Genomic DNA, 14,918 nt, shown 5'->3' on the forward strand with positions numbered 1-14,918 from the left:
ACCACTGAGCAGAGAGATCTGAAGAACCACAAGAAATAAAACCAGATCAGCACAAGGAAGTAATCAATAGCACATCGATGTGGATTCAATGCTGACCTAATGCTCGGTGCGGGGAACTCCTGCTGCCCCACTTACTACTCACAAACAATTTCTTGGATACTGTGCTTGTGTGGTTAATCTGGTTCCTCAGGCCCGTAAGTGGCTCCCACAACAGGAACATTTATAAATGTGGAAAGACTCAGCAGAGGGAGTGACTAGAGAAAAGACTCAACCAGGGTGGTCCCATGTCTTCTGTACAGGTCTGGAGGGGTAGGTGGAGTCACTACCAGATCCCATCAATCAACAGGGCAAACCTTCATCTAGTTTTCCCCAGCACTGCATATCTACCTGGCTCATATACTGCTCAGGGAATACTCGCTGAAGGTCTAAGTGAACACCTACTTACACAAAGACGCTTGAATATTTAAGAAAGAGGCCGTATCTGATTTTATTCATAGCAGAACCCAAAACTCATCACAGGGCCTCCTAAAAAATAAGTTTGGTAAATGTTTGCTGTGAATAGTTAAGCTTTCTTCCATGACCAGTTTTCTAGGATTGGAAGTGGGGCACAGGGTTAGCCTCCCTGCCTCAGCTGGTGGTTTTGTGGCTACATCCACAGTTCACAGTCCTTAGTCCACTGTCCTGGTAACATCAGTTTTACCCTGCCAGATCAACGTCTTCCCGGTAGCTCTTAATCATTAACAGCCAAATCCCCAAACCTCACTTTGGACTAGAGTAAACAAGGTGCCAGCAAGGCATAGCCCGTGCAGAAAAAGAGAAGTAGAGACTCAGCACCAAGTGAAGGCAGACAATCAAGCCCAGATCCGTAGGGATCGTATTTGTAGACACAGAGCTCCTGATAAGAGACTCAGAGGGAGGACTTGTGCCCTTCTCTGCCTGATGGGGCACTATACCCTTACACATAATTCAGAATTGCCGGGCACTATCTAAAGTATCACTTGCCCCCAGTCAGGGCTAGTTAACCAGTGACTAGCTTTTTGTTTTTCCCTAAGTTCCTTCAGGGGGTAGAACACTGGCTTTCATACACTCCTAGTGCACCATCGTTGGACTCGGGCGTGTATTTGGCCAGATAAGTGATGCTGGAAAGGTGGTTACTGAAGCAGGGCTACCCTTGTTACATCTCAGACATATAACAAGGTACACAGGCTTTTGTGAGTTGAATGGACATCTGACCACCATTTATTTACATTTACAGCTGACCCTTGAACAACACGGGCTTGAACTACTCAGGTCCACGGTGCACAGTTTTTCTATCCATGGTTTCTGCATTAATGGATTCAACTGATAGGCATGGTGTTTGGCTGAATTCAAGGATATGGAACCCAAGGACACAGACGACCGACTATCAGACTTTGAGGTTCTGAAACCAATCCTCATGGATACCAAGGGACAAATGTTAAGTTTTGGGAGTGACTATGTCAGAAGTAGGCTCTCCTAGCCCCACCCCACCCTCCTCGCTATTCAACAGTCAACCGTACTTATCTGGGGTAGGGTATAGTACAGAACACATGTCTCAGGTACCAATGAACACATTCATAGATGCTGATCCCCTCTGTGATCACACGTCCCCACAGGGCCTGGGAAGATGGATGCAGGACTCCTTGCTGACAAGAAGGGGGAGAATTCAGCTTCTCTTTGCCCAAATCCAACCCTTTGACTGATATCTGTGTGCACAGCCCAAGTTCTAATTTTAAACCCTCTTGGATGATTGAAACATAGTATCTATGCAGGTAGTTCACAAGGTGATCCAGCACACCACAAACCAAAAGGAAATCTGGACAGCAGGCTTAGTAGTAGGGAGAATATCTCAACCCCAGATGTGAACCCTCCCAGCTCACCCTCCTTTCTCATGGAATGCTCTTTCATTACAAGCGAAACAAAACAAACAATACACCTGTCCTTCTCCTCCCCTTTCTGAAATCTGCCAGCTCCTTCCTGTGGTCGGTCCTGCTCTCAATAGCCCTCCCTCAGCGCCTGGAATCCAAGTCTGCCATCTTTTGTGTGACAGCATCCGGGTCCCTGCTGCCTTCTCAGTTCTCTGAGGCGGCACCAGGAGGAGGGAGGCACAGGTCAGCAAAGCAGGCTGCATTCCCTTCCCCAACTTTCAGTTTAACTATAAGGCCCTCCCTCACCCCCCGAAAGAGCAGTGCTTATAGCATGGGCCACAGGGAAGGGGCTCAAGAAAAATCTGGCATTGGTGGCACTTCCTTCCCAGAGTCTGGGTTTTTGTTTGTTTGTTTTGGTTTAACTGCTTGTGTTTTGAGGGAACAAAATATGCTCTCCATATAAATATATGCTGCTTTCCTTAACCACCCTCCATTTTCTACCAGAAACTTCTTTCTGAAAGCCGTACCAGAATAGAAGAAAGTGCTTCAAATATCAGTTCAGCTGGCCTGAACCATGCCTGGAGTATCCTTTGAAAGAGTTCATAACTAGTAATTTCCTCTTCAAGCAGAAGCAAAGATGTAAGCAAGCAGGTAACGTGAAGTAAGGTATCTTTGCATTTTAATGCAGACAGTACGTTTCAGAACTGGGACTGCACAAGAATGAAACCCCACGCCAAACTGTGACTGCCCGCCTTGCTTTCACTGCTGTCACCTCAAGAACCTCTCCATTGCCAAGGGGAACAGTCTCATCACAGTTCATTCTCAGGGAAAGTGATGCTTATTGTTTGGAAAAAATACATATATGATTCTTTAAGCTCTTGCTAAATTAAACAAAAATTCTTGTTATGCCAACAAAGTAAACTGAAAACAGAGAAGAGACAAGGGAAATAAGGTCAAGATTTTTTTTATACTCAAATCCTAATCTTGAACCCTCCTAAGATCCATCTTAGATGTCGTGTTACGATGTGGACACTAAAGATCTTTCCATGTGATTCTAAAATAAAAATTTTAGACTTTGACTGCTTAAAGATAGACCAGAACGAAGCATGTAGAGAAGTTTAACTGAGCACTACCTCTACCAGTCGTCGTTTTAATTTTGCCAAGTGTGGTAAAGAAATATTCTGTCTTGGTAGAGGGAAGGAATTGCTGGTTTGTTTTAGTCAATATCAAGTCCACAGTTGCCTTTTATAGGAAATATCCAGTTACTTCCTTGGCTTACAGTGGGTTTGACGCCCCCACTGCCCTAGGAATAAATTCCTTAGGAAAAAAAAATTCCCTTGGGAAAAAGAACTGGTCCCCTTTAAATATACACAACAGAAACCATTACCCAAATCACCCATCACCCAATCATGCTGAGGTCTTGGCCATCAAGAATTGTACCAAGTCCAGCCCTGGGCATAGACCTGACCGTGGAAAACTCTGTTCGCTATCTGGACACCTTTGATCACTGAGCCGTCAGACTCCCATGGAAGAGGCGCATGAGATTACCGAATTACATAATCGTTCTTCTGAATTCACCAATGTTCTCTGTGGTTAAAGATAAAGGAGTGATTGTTGATTTTTAATTCAAACCTTTTGTAGCCCAGGCTCCAGAAAAATTAACTCTTCTGTTGGCTGTCCACCACTCTCCAGATGGTGGAGATTACATTCAGAGACTATCTGTGAGAGAGATGAGTGCCACCTTCCACTGGTCTGGTGTTTGAAAATTTTCATACACATGATCACAACATTATCAGACCTTTGATGGAGGTAGGGATAGCACAAGTTCACCATTTTTACTGCTAATGTATCATCCAAGGGCTTGGGGGGAGAGATGCTTTCAATATAACTGGATGACTGATCAACTGTCAGAACTGGTGGGAATTTGAGAATCTGGAAAGGAGGGAACTGCATTAGTGTCATTCTTGTGGGTCTGGAAGCAAGGCTTCCTGACTCATCACATTCTTGTCCCACCACGATATACTTCCTTGCCGTAAAACTTATTTAAACTATGAGTTTAGTTGAAATCTAAGAGAACACGGTGCATTTTCTGAAGAGCCTTTCTTTACTTACCCAAGAGGTTAAATGGGGCATGTCACTGGTTATAGGAACTGAAACTCCGTGACCAGAACTCTACAAGGAAGGGGAGCGTGTGTCCATACTCCTTGATTTCTCCCCCTCTACTTTCTCATGGGAACCTAATGCACTGACTGTAGAGCTGTCATGGCGCCATGTTGATCTGTTGCCATGGAGATCACTCTGGCAACACACAAACCTGCCACCTGATCAGACACACAAGTGTCTCAGTCTGACTCCCAGAAGGATTGCTCTAACCGCCACTCCCACCAGTTCCAAGTTCATCTCTACTGGGATTTCTCTCAAAAGTGTTTGGAGATTAACTTTTAAAAGTCATTAAAAGGATAAACACTCAGAGAAAAGGAGGGAGGTAGGCGAAAGGTGTTGCAAGATTTCAAAGCTACCAAGTTCACACAGAGCAACTGCTCTGAAGCCAGAGTTATGGACTTGGTCTTTAATATTACTTGACATAGCATGTGGAGGGAGACACCACTGGAATTACACTCATCTGCGATGCACCATTTACACAGTATCCACCTTGTTACTGAGAACAACTGTGAAATGTTCAGGCACTACTTGGTGTTGATCTCTACAAAGCCCTGCTGCCTATTCAGAAACTGGAGATGCTGTGGGTGGCAGTTCAATGACAGTGCTGTCCCAGCCTGCCTCTGATGGGAGATATAAACACCTTTGGTCTTGACCACTGGCTGAAGGATGTCAGGACCATCAAATCTCAAGGCCATCTGACCTTCCTGGAGGGCATGTCACAGCCATTAAGTACTCTTTCCTCGCAGAAGCCAAAAGGGTTTTCTTTCTCTAGCCTCAAAAAGGCTCCATTTGTGCATGACGTCTCATTATCGTTCTAGAAGATCTATTTAATTTCCCCTAAGTCTTTAGGGGAAATTGATGGGAGGCATGATGGATCATCAGGCTGCCAGTGGCCAGATATGAGCCTCCCTGCTAGGAATTCCCAGGAGGCACTGAAGGGAGCCTGAAACTGCCATGTTCAGAAGTGTTCAGCCTCAGGATGCACCTGGACTGCAGAGACGTAAGTTCTCTGGTTTCCTTTAAGATAGGCACAGAAAATACCAGGATCCAGCAAGAGGGAAGGGGACCAAGGAGGTAGAGTTGCTTTTCTCTGCAGGCCTATAGTCAAACCTGGGCGTTCACCTCAGTGAAGCTCTGTGGCATCTAGGAAGGAAGACATGAATCCCCCACACCCAACACCTGCTGGTCTCCTTAAGGATCTTCAGGCCCAGTGAGTGTAGCTGCTGCCTGATAGCTGCTGATCATCATTACCTGTGTCTAAAGAGTAGGGAAGATTGAAAAGCAGCTATAACTCAAACTTAATCATTAGCAACTCTCTGGTTTTGAAAATTTGAACAGAAAGGATATTGAATTTCATCCACCTGTCATCGCGTTCCCATTAGCACCTTTTGGCTCCTGCGACTCGTGATTGTCCTCCTAACTCGGTGTCCCTGGCACTGCTACCCCAGAGTGTTGTGTCAGAAAAGCATCCTGGACTCACAGGACTGGGATATAGGAGAGCTCAATAGCAGCTCTGGCCCCAACCCCCCCTTTCTCCTCCCGCCCCAACAAAATAAATGATAAACCAATCTCTTCCACACCCCCAGTCTCTCACCAGAGGCACATCTTCAAGGGTCGATCTGGTCTTAGCATTTCAACAACACTTTCTTTTTTTCTACTTTAAGCCCAAACGGGAAATATTGAGTAATGAACAAAAGAAATTTTTTTTAAAAAGACCCCTCAGGCTGTCAGAAGCCAATGAAAGATTAAAATGAGAGATTACATTTCTCTACTGGAAAAATGACACCCTTTCTCCCCTTACTATGAACTCAAAATGACACCTACATCATGTTTTGCTACTTGTGCCAAAGAATAACTTAGTTCTGTGAGTCTTTCATAATTAGGTACCACCAACATCGTATTTTTTTCCCTCAGATTTTTCTCCTGGATGCTATCTGTGTTTTAAACATAAGTGAATTAAAAAACAAACAAACAAAAAAACAACCAAACAAAATAAACCATGCTGGCCTTTATTGAAAAACAATTTAGAAAATCTATATTCTTTGGGGAATAAGTATGATATTTAACTATGGAATGAGGAGGAGAAACTAATTGTAGTGTTGCTTATGCTTTATAGTGAAATAAGTGAAAAATAACAAAACTTTAGACTTAAATAATAAGGCACACACTAAAAACTTATTGGACAGAGGAACATTAATAACATTTAACATAGAATCAAGAAGAAAATGTACTTTCTGTGGCGATCTCACATATGTCCTTGTAAGTATTTATCTCCATAATTATCATTCTTCTGGCCACAGCAGGTGTGCCATAAATACTGGTTTTGCAGAGTGCTTGTTTGAGTTATTGCTTACTTAGACTTGCTTGTTTTCTTATTCCTAGCACTGAGCACAGAGATTCTGACCTAGAACAAGCCCAGGATGTCACAAACAAGATTCCCAAGGAGTATCAGATGAATAAGGAGCAGTGGAGCAGGGATCACAGTCTCTTTTCTTCCCTACCTGAAACACGGCCTATAGACTTCTGTCCTAATTCACAAGGTGTGGCCAGAGCTGACCAACCAGTGGAGATCTAGGCCACGTTGACCCCAGGATGAACCTGAAGCAGCTGTCTTCCAGAGGTAAGGGGCAGGGTTGTAGTTACACACTTTACCACCCAGGTGTATGATTTTCCACAATGGGAAACTGCAGGCTTCCTGTCATTATGAGTATGTCAATGATGAGGTTGGTTTTGTGTCTTTTCAATCACCTGGGATAGATCTGACTTCACTTCCAAGCCCCGAGGTCAATTTAATGCCAATAAACACATAGGTGGGAGGCAGGGAGGGGATGAAGAACACAGGTTCAGGAGCAGAGTGACTGGGTTCAAAGTCGGCCTCCCACCAGCCAGTCTGGTGGCCTTGGGCAAAATGACTTAACCTTTCCAAGCCCTAGTTTCTGTACCTGTACAGTGAAGATAGTATCTATCACCTACCTCCCAGACTCGTTAGGAGAATAAATTAATGAGCTGATTTAGTAAAGCACTAGGAATACAGAGTACACGCCCAATAAACGCCAGGGCTTGGGATGGCATCATTTTGCAATGGTGAACTTATTCCTGGCATGCAATTTTTCTAATACCCCAGTTCTCTCAGAGCAAAAATGGAAGACTGTTTGGAGTAAAAATAATAGTACTTTACTCATACCAACTGAAAATTCATACCAACACCCAAATGTTAACAGTTCTAACATCACATATCAGCGCAGGTTTTATTCTGTACTGATAGAAGGACAAGGGCAGCCATGATGGGGGTGGCTTCCATAAACCAGCACTTGGAAACCTGCTGAGTGTCCTCTGGAGCAGCTGGGAGAAGGTCAACTAAAGCCCAAGACAGGTTCCCTTGAGGAAACTGCCATGTTCATCCCCGATTCTATTTTCAACGCAGCATTTACTCAGAAACTTCCCAAACCAAATTACTATAGCTGATCTACCTGGCAAGCATTGTTTCTTTCTGTTTATATCAGTTAAAAAAAAAAAAATCTAGCTTTCCGATGCATGCTTCTTCACCAGACAAGCTGTTCCAGTGACTATTTCTTCCTTACTCTTTAGAATAAATACAACAAGCTGCAAAAGGGTGTCAGAGATGGAGATATTTATTAACAACATCATCTGATTTGATTTCTCCCAATTTTACAGGGAAGCCTCAGAGGCTCTAAAGGCTGAATAATCGCCTCAAGTCACAGAGCTCTGGGGCGCCTGACAGGGCTGAATCCTGTCTTCTCCACCTCAAGTCCGAGATCCTTCTGCTGCTCCATGTGGCCCTCTAAACTTCACACTCTGATTTCCCTCCTCCCCAGCCCCAGCCTAGTGCACACACAGAAAACCTCGAATACACAGATCACCAAACTAATCTACAGATGCTGCTATTTCAATGCTCAGTCCCCAAAGATCTCAACAAGTGGCTAAATAACAAGAGCTATTTAGCAAAGGCAGATTTTAGAGGAGTTTACGGATTGTCTTTGAGATCAAAATCACATTTCTCACAGCGTGAGAATGTGCCCATTTTGGAGAGAGGGATGCAGAGGCCAAGGAGTGCAGTGACTTGTTAAAGCTTCCAAGCCCCTTGCCTGTGGCCGAGCCAGCACTCGAACTTTGACATCTGATTTGAAAACCTGCATGTTTCTACTTCCTCCCTCTCAGCCTAATTAGCCCTGTCACAAATGGTGCTGCCATTACTCTGTCCCAATCTGCTGCATTAAAAAAAGAAATTTAATTCATAAAGCATCTTCAGGTCAATTTGTTTTTTTAAACGCAGTCTGACTGAACTGTGGGAAATAAGTGCAGGTAGAAGAAGATCCTCTGCCCACTACGGGGCTCGATTTCAACAAAGCAAAGAGTTCAGACCAGCTCCCCAGACCAGAATAGCACTTACATTTATTGCCTACAAGATTTTAAAGGCCAGTGCTAGGAAAAGCCTGCATGGTGGTTGTTTTTTTTTTTTTTTTTTTAACCCCGTTGCTGAAGACATCTTCAATCACTGCTTTGTGTCAAAGGGGGAAGGAAAGAGGTTGTTTGTGAGAGCTGGCAGCATGGGGCTGAAATACAACCCAGAAGGCCTCGGTGTAGGTCAGGGATGAGCAAAGCCACAAAGAAAGGCAGCGAGCGAGAAGCCACCTCCTTGCTGGCTGCTCCTGAGAGCAGTTAAAGATAGAGATGGTGGCAGCTAATGGCGGGGGTGGGAGAGGGAGATGAAGTAGACTGCGAGGGAAGGTGCGGGGGGGACGGATATAATCCAGCATACAGAAACCTGTCAGGAGGGGATTTATTTTTGTTCTGTGAGGGAGTATAATAGGGCTTTGCCTGCACTCTCAATAGCTGTTTTGAAGTGAACCCGGCTGGTATGTCTTTAATTTGTCATTTCATTATGAAACTGTTTCCCTTCCAAGAAGCCTTCAAGTCAGGAAGCTCTGTCTGCCCACACAGGAAATTCCTTTGCTTCAACTTCCCCAAAAAGGAAATTTCCCTCAGAAGTGAGCCCAGCATATGCCTTTGAGCAGGGCTGTTTCAAGAAACTTTGGCAGCTGAGTCCTGAAAACACCCCTGGCTCTCAGCTGCTGCTGCTGCTGGGGTTCTGGGATAAACAGTTCAGCTCCCACCCACGGGGTGGGGACCCCACCGAAACTGACCCTGGCCCACTCCTTCCTCTCTCTTCTTCATTTTCCTTGTGCTCATGCCCGCCTGCCCAGCACCCACCCCACATCCTCCGTAGGATGGGAGTTTTAGCTCTGAGAAGGAATCAGTACCTGCAACTTGCCTCAAGAAAAAAAGGTCCTTCCGCAGACTTATCTACATCACACTCAACTCACTCACTCACTCACACTTGTGAGGCAGATAGAGACAGCAGTATTTCAAATGAAGAGATTACCAGAAAGTAAAACAGCTGTTAATAGCTCCAAAAGCTGTACATTACCAAAGGACCTTTTTTCCAGGGTGGTAGATTTTTTTCCCCCAAACACACTTTTCCAGTGAGGATTTTAAGTAAAACATGAAAGGGGCAAAATCACAAATCACAGCATTATAAAAATTAATCTCTCAGACATACTGTGAATGACTGAGGGGGTTAGAGCCTGGAGCAGCTGTGCCCACGTGAGTAATAATATATAGTATTTATGAAGCTTCTTAGCAAAGTGGCATTAGCAGGAAACTACCAGACTCACAATTAATTTTCCATTTCAAATCACTTCATTTAAAAAAAAAAAAGTTTGAAAAGGAAACAACAGAGACTCCCAAATCACAGGAAGAGGGGGTGGCGCTGAACTTCCAATTGTACAGTAAGCAGTGAGACAGACACTGAGATGCGGAGCTGAGATGGCCTGTGTGTTCGTCCTACAGTCAGGCTGGGTGGGAACAACAATGTGGTGGGATGTGGCCTCTCTACATGCTTCATGGGCCAGAACTCTGTAAGAGATGCTACTTATCAGGAAATAGTAATATTTAAGGGGCTAGTAAGAATCATAAGCTCACTGGGGGCCTCCCTGGTGGTGCAAGGAGTTAAGCATCAGCACTATGAAGCAATCCACAGCTACTGCAGCATGAGTTCGATTCTGGCCAGGGAGGTGAGCCACATGGTGCAGCAGACCTCTCCTGTCCCGCCTGCTGCTCCCCTCAGCAGTGTATTTCAGTTAATCTGCCTGTTCTGCTCCCCAGTCTGTCTTGGTAAATCCTCTTACCAGCCCCCCCACCTCTGGCCTACACCTCAGTTCTTCTATGCAAAAATAAATTAAAAAAAAAAAAAAAAGAATCATATAGCTCACTGACATCTGAATATTAACCCTGAGGTTTTGGGGTTGTGGTAGATATTTTTTGCGGAGTGGGTTTACAATTTTATTTTAGTGAGTTATTCTATTTTTCTAAAATTTATGAGGTTTTAACCACAGTTGGCTCTTAGAGACAGATCCAACAGTACTTTTCCTAGACTACCTAGAAGGGTCTAGGGAATAGGGCTTTGGCTTCTATTGTGAAGAACGGCGTAGGGTAGAAAGGGGGAGGCTGATGTACGGGCCCTGCCCCGACTAGCTCTGTGACTTTGGCCAAGTTCCTTCACCTCTTTAAACCTGACTTTTCATCAGTAAAGGGAGGATAATAAAACTCAATACACAGGACCATGGTGAGGATTAAATGATATATATGAGTGGAAAGTGATATATATGAGTGAAAAGTTCCTGCATAAGCACTCAATAACTGAAGTCATTGCTCCACAGGGAACTTAAGAAAGAGCTTTCCCCAAACTTCACACACCCACGCTTCATAGTAAGTTATCTCTTTGACCAGATATGGGTAAGTTCCCCACAAGTCAAGATTTCCCTGACCACTTCAGCTTGAGACTTGAATCAATGGCTCCCTTATCCCTCGGTATGGTCTTGGCATTACCATCCAACATTTAGTCAGCCCACAGGTAGAAAATTTTGGTAAGAATGGCCAAAAGGATAAAGGATTCAGATCTACCCCCCCTCCCAGTTCACCCCTTCTCTCAAGGAACTGCAGATATACATTCTCAAGTTCACGATATGCTTTGCTCTGTCAGTACTGACAATGGCAATGTCCTGAGGGCCAACAGCCATGTGTATCAGCTTACTCATCTGGGTCAGAGGCCCAGGTTCTTAATGTTTTGTCTAAATCAAGGGGCCTGGATTTTTCCATCTAATCTTATCTATCTCCCCCATGAAGAAGGCCAGCCTCAAGCAAAATCAGGGGTTTGTTTCCTCTGCCCCCTCCTTTGACCTTCCAAGCTGGCCATGGTTCCTCTATTGTAAAAGATTGAAGAGATCTGATAAACTAATTTTCATTAAGACACCAGGGACTTATGGTATTAATTATCTCTATCCAAGGTACTAGCTGCTATCACAACTTTTTAAAGTGGAGCTAGATGGAAACAATGCCTGATCCACAAGGAAGGTATTTTACCGGTGGAATTTCAGGTGCCAGAACAGTCCATCATGGTAGATACTTAAGTTCAGGGCATGCTAAATAAATCACCACAATGGGGTGACCACATACCCACAGAAACATGATACCAAACCTGTTCACAAACAACCCCAGCCCTCCGTGCTGAATCCAGAGCAGGCTGGACAATGCATGTTTAGAAGCCAACCACTTTCTGAATCTCAACACTCCATCAGCAAACGGAGCCCTAGACGTGAGGCTTTACACACAGCTGGATTTACACACCCAGTTTCTTTGGATTCTTTCTCTGAATCACTATGGGAGGTACAGAAGCTCTGTGGTACAGATAGCTGCAGTAATAGCTATGAGATAACCCCAATCCACCTCTCTCTCATTTGGATTCATCTGAAGTAGAATTTTTCTTTACCTAAGAATCAAAAGAGAAAAATGTTCCTTTCACAAGTTCCAAACAAATTTTACATCAGCTTAGATCTGTATGGGTCTGTGGGTTCCTCTCCACACTCAATCAAAAGTTCTAGTGGCATCTAAAAGGACTTTTATAACTCCCAAGTCTCAAGGGAGGAATCTCTCTCCCAGGGAATTTTTTTTCTGTGTTCCTAAAAGGTGTTTCAATAACCCCCCAAATATCTGGGTGAATATCTGAACCATGACTGAAGTTTAAGGTCAGTGAAAGCCCTACCCAAAATGCTTGGCAGAGCTGTGAATAGGGGAACAAGAACTGGCTGTCCGGACGGGAATTTTGTGAGGTGGCTTCACCACCACCTCCCACGAGAAGTGAAAAGACTAAGTGTGGGAGGTCAGGGCTGTGAGAACAGGGTGTAGAAGTCATCAGAATAAAAAAGAAAGGAAAGGCTTTCTCCCACTTTGTTTACTTCTAGTAGGAAAATGTGCCCGAGACAGGTTAACCTTCCAAACCATCAGAAAAAACAGGTTTGTGAACTTGAACGGCCTCAGGGCTACATCCTGAAGGTAGGCACCCACTCCAGGAGGCAGGAGAAAGGGCCATTTTATTTCCTCAGGAGGGCTGCCACCCCATTATTTGCTCATAGTTGTTCCTCACCCTCTTGGGTGTCCCAAGAGTTACTTGAGGAGGCAAAATAAAACCCCTCATTGCTTTATTTACAAATCACTGCATTTTGGGGAAATCCTTTTTCCCCCCTAATCTTCCACCCTCTTTTTCACAGTTGATGGCAACGAGTAGATGATTTGAGTAACTAGTTCAGGGCCTCTATTTAGAAACAGTTTCTTGGGTGTGAGTTTTCATGCCCAGAGATAGTATACGTATCACAGATTCTCTCTGTTGGCTGGGGTGGATGGAAATGTACTTTAAAGTTCACCATCAAAGCCTTTACTTTAGAAGCTGAAAACCTTCACTCCCTTGCCAGCTATGCTTTTTTCCCCCCATAATTAATTAATTCAGTATTAATTGTGTATGTGCTATGGGCTGGCTCTAGGAGGATTCGTGTGGCCTATCCATGCCAATCTACTGGTGCTGCAAAGCCAGAGGACACCATCTAGAGAGGGAGCAAAATGCAGATGGCCATTTTGAGAAGATACAGGAAAGGCAAAGAAGCTTCAAGTTGCAGAGGGGGATTCTCACAAATCATGCAGTTGGGGTCAAGTAGGAGTTACCAGGAGCCCACCTGTGCATAATGCAATAAGCAAGTGATCAACTCAGACTCAAACTTCAGCCATGATTCGAATATTCACCCAGATATTTGGGGGGTTATTGAAAGGCCCGTTAGGAACACAAAAGAAATCCCCTGGGAGAGAGATTCTTCCCTTGGGACTTGGGGGTATAAATGTCCTTTTAGAAGCCACTAGAAATTTCTGATCAAGTGTGGAGTTAGGAGTGGGTGTTGCAAAAACAGGTGAGACAGCCTGAATTCGTCTGTAAGGTCCTGGGAGCCAGCATAAGGTGCCAGTGGCTGAGCCAGCCCTCAGCTTCTACCCTCAATGCCATCTCAATCGTGGGCAGTGTAGGGCAGCATCCCACAGTGTTAGCACTGACTTACCATAATTCTGTGCATCCCAGCAGCCTCATAAAACTACTACAGTTGAGGCACAGGACAGTTTCCCACATCACTGAAATACCACCACTTGCTCTAGAGTTTGACGTCAAGTGCTAGAAATCAAGGGAATGATCACTTAGCACATATAGATAATGTTGCTAATATCCCTTGCATTTCTCTTCTGGAATTAGACAACAAGAACATGTTTGAGCTGCAGAGAACTTCAGGAATCACAGGCTCAGGTCACTTTGCTTTAGATTGAGCAAACTACAGTTGCAGGAGAAAGAATGAATGATTTGGGGTGACGCCCCTGGGTCAATGGCAGAGGACTGAGCCCCAGACAAATGCGCTCCCTACTCTGTCACCCAGAGCTAGGGTTCCTAGCACATAAGCCACATGGGTAAACTAAGGCAGGAAAATGCAGATTTTTCTAAAGCATGTTGGAGAACAAAAAGCATCAGGAAGTGAGACGCAGCAATTTGTGGACCTAATAATCCACTTCTCAATAGCCCCACAGCCTTTCTTACTGTTTATAGTCATCTGAGAGGCAGATCACCTCTTTTAAAAGATGGAAAATTGTGAGCAACAGGGAGACCTCTTTTTACTTCATTTAATTTTGTTTCTACCTTCTAGAATGTACACACATACCTGAAAACAGGCTGCAGATAACAGCATGTATAAAGGATTGAACTGGAAAACTTACCTTCTACTTTCAAAAGACTGACTGTCTCTGATTTTATCCCTTTGGCCTTCCTTATCCATAGTTCATATAAATTTTGCTTTAAAAAAAAAAAAAAGGTCAACCTATAAGCTTCGATTTTCTCCTTCCAACCAGCAGCTAGAAGGAAATGACTTCCATCAGTCCCTAGTGCTTTTAAGAAGCCACACAGTGACATGGAAAAGAAAAAGCCTCAGATTTGAAATTCCCTCTGGATTCAAAGCCCGGCTCCTGAACTTTCTGTCGATGTCAGGAATTTGGCCTTGCTCAGTCTCAGATAGAAAACAGATCATGACATCTAACTCGCAGTGTCAGTGATTATTGAGAATAATATAAAGTTCTTGGCACAGTACTGAGCAAGGGACAATGCCAGCCTATTGCCTACACTGCTGCAAAGGAGGTTTTGTCACCGTTACAGTGACACAGGGTGGCTCTTAAGGCATCAAGGGGGCTTTGGTGGTGGGTGTGGTGACCATGACCTAAAAAGGTGAACCTAATCCCCTAAATCATACAGTGCTGTAAACCAGTGTTACCTCACATAGCTCCGATGAACGGGAGGGTGGGGTATGAGGACAAAAAAAGAAACTCATTTCAAAGGTAAGTCACTCCTGGAAAACAAATGGGTAATTAAATCCTAACATTGTGACTGCTGAAGTGGAGTTGTGAGAAACTGCCTGATACCCCTGTAATTTTTCT

The 14,918-nt window shown here is 44.2% G+C and overlaps 1 protein-coding gene and 1 long non-coding RNA gene across 4 annotated transcripts in view; one reads left to right on the forward strand and one right to left on the reverse strand.

The window, feature by feature from the left end:
- The window catches only part of ETV6 (ETS variant transcription factor 6), a 232,492-nt gene that overhangs the window by 112,972 nt on the left and 104,602 nt on the right, over positions 1-14,918 (reverse strand). The window contains exon 1 of one of the 3 annotated variants that reach the window (XM_037514345.2): positions 3,999-5,570. The exons of the other annotated variants lie outside the window; for them this stretch is intronic. The gene's annotated coding sequence lies outside the window, so the exon portion shown is untranslated. Of the gene's footprint in view, positions 1-3,998; positions 5,571-14,918 lie in introns of those variants that run through there. 3 annotated transcript variants of the gene reach the window in all.
- LOC119247709 (uncharacterized) lies at positions 4,200-8,288 on the forward strand. Its single transcript, XR_005125814.2, has 3 exons — positions 4,200-5,049; positions 6,432-6,669; positions 7,725-8,288. It is a non-coding gene; the product is annotated as an uncharacterized LOC119247709 (long non-coding RNA).

The sequence above is a fragment of the Talpa occidentalis genome, unplaced genomic scaffold, assembly GCF_014898055.3.
Source record: "Talpa occidentalis isolate TD23 unplaced genomic scaffold, MPIMG_talOcc4v2.1 talOcc4.16, whole genome shotgun sequence".
Lineage (NCBI taxonomy): Eukaryota > Metazoa > Chordata > Mammalia > Eulipotyphla > Talpidae > Talpa > Talpa occidentalis.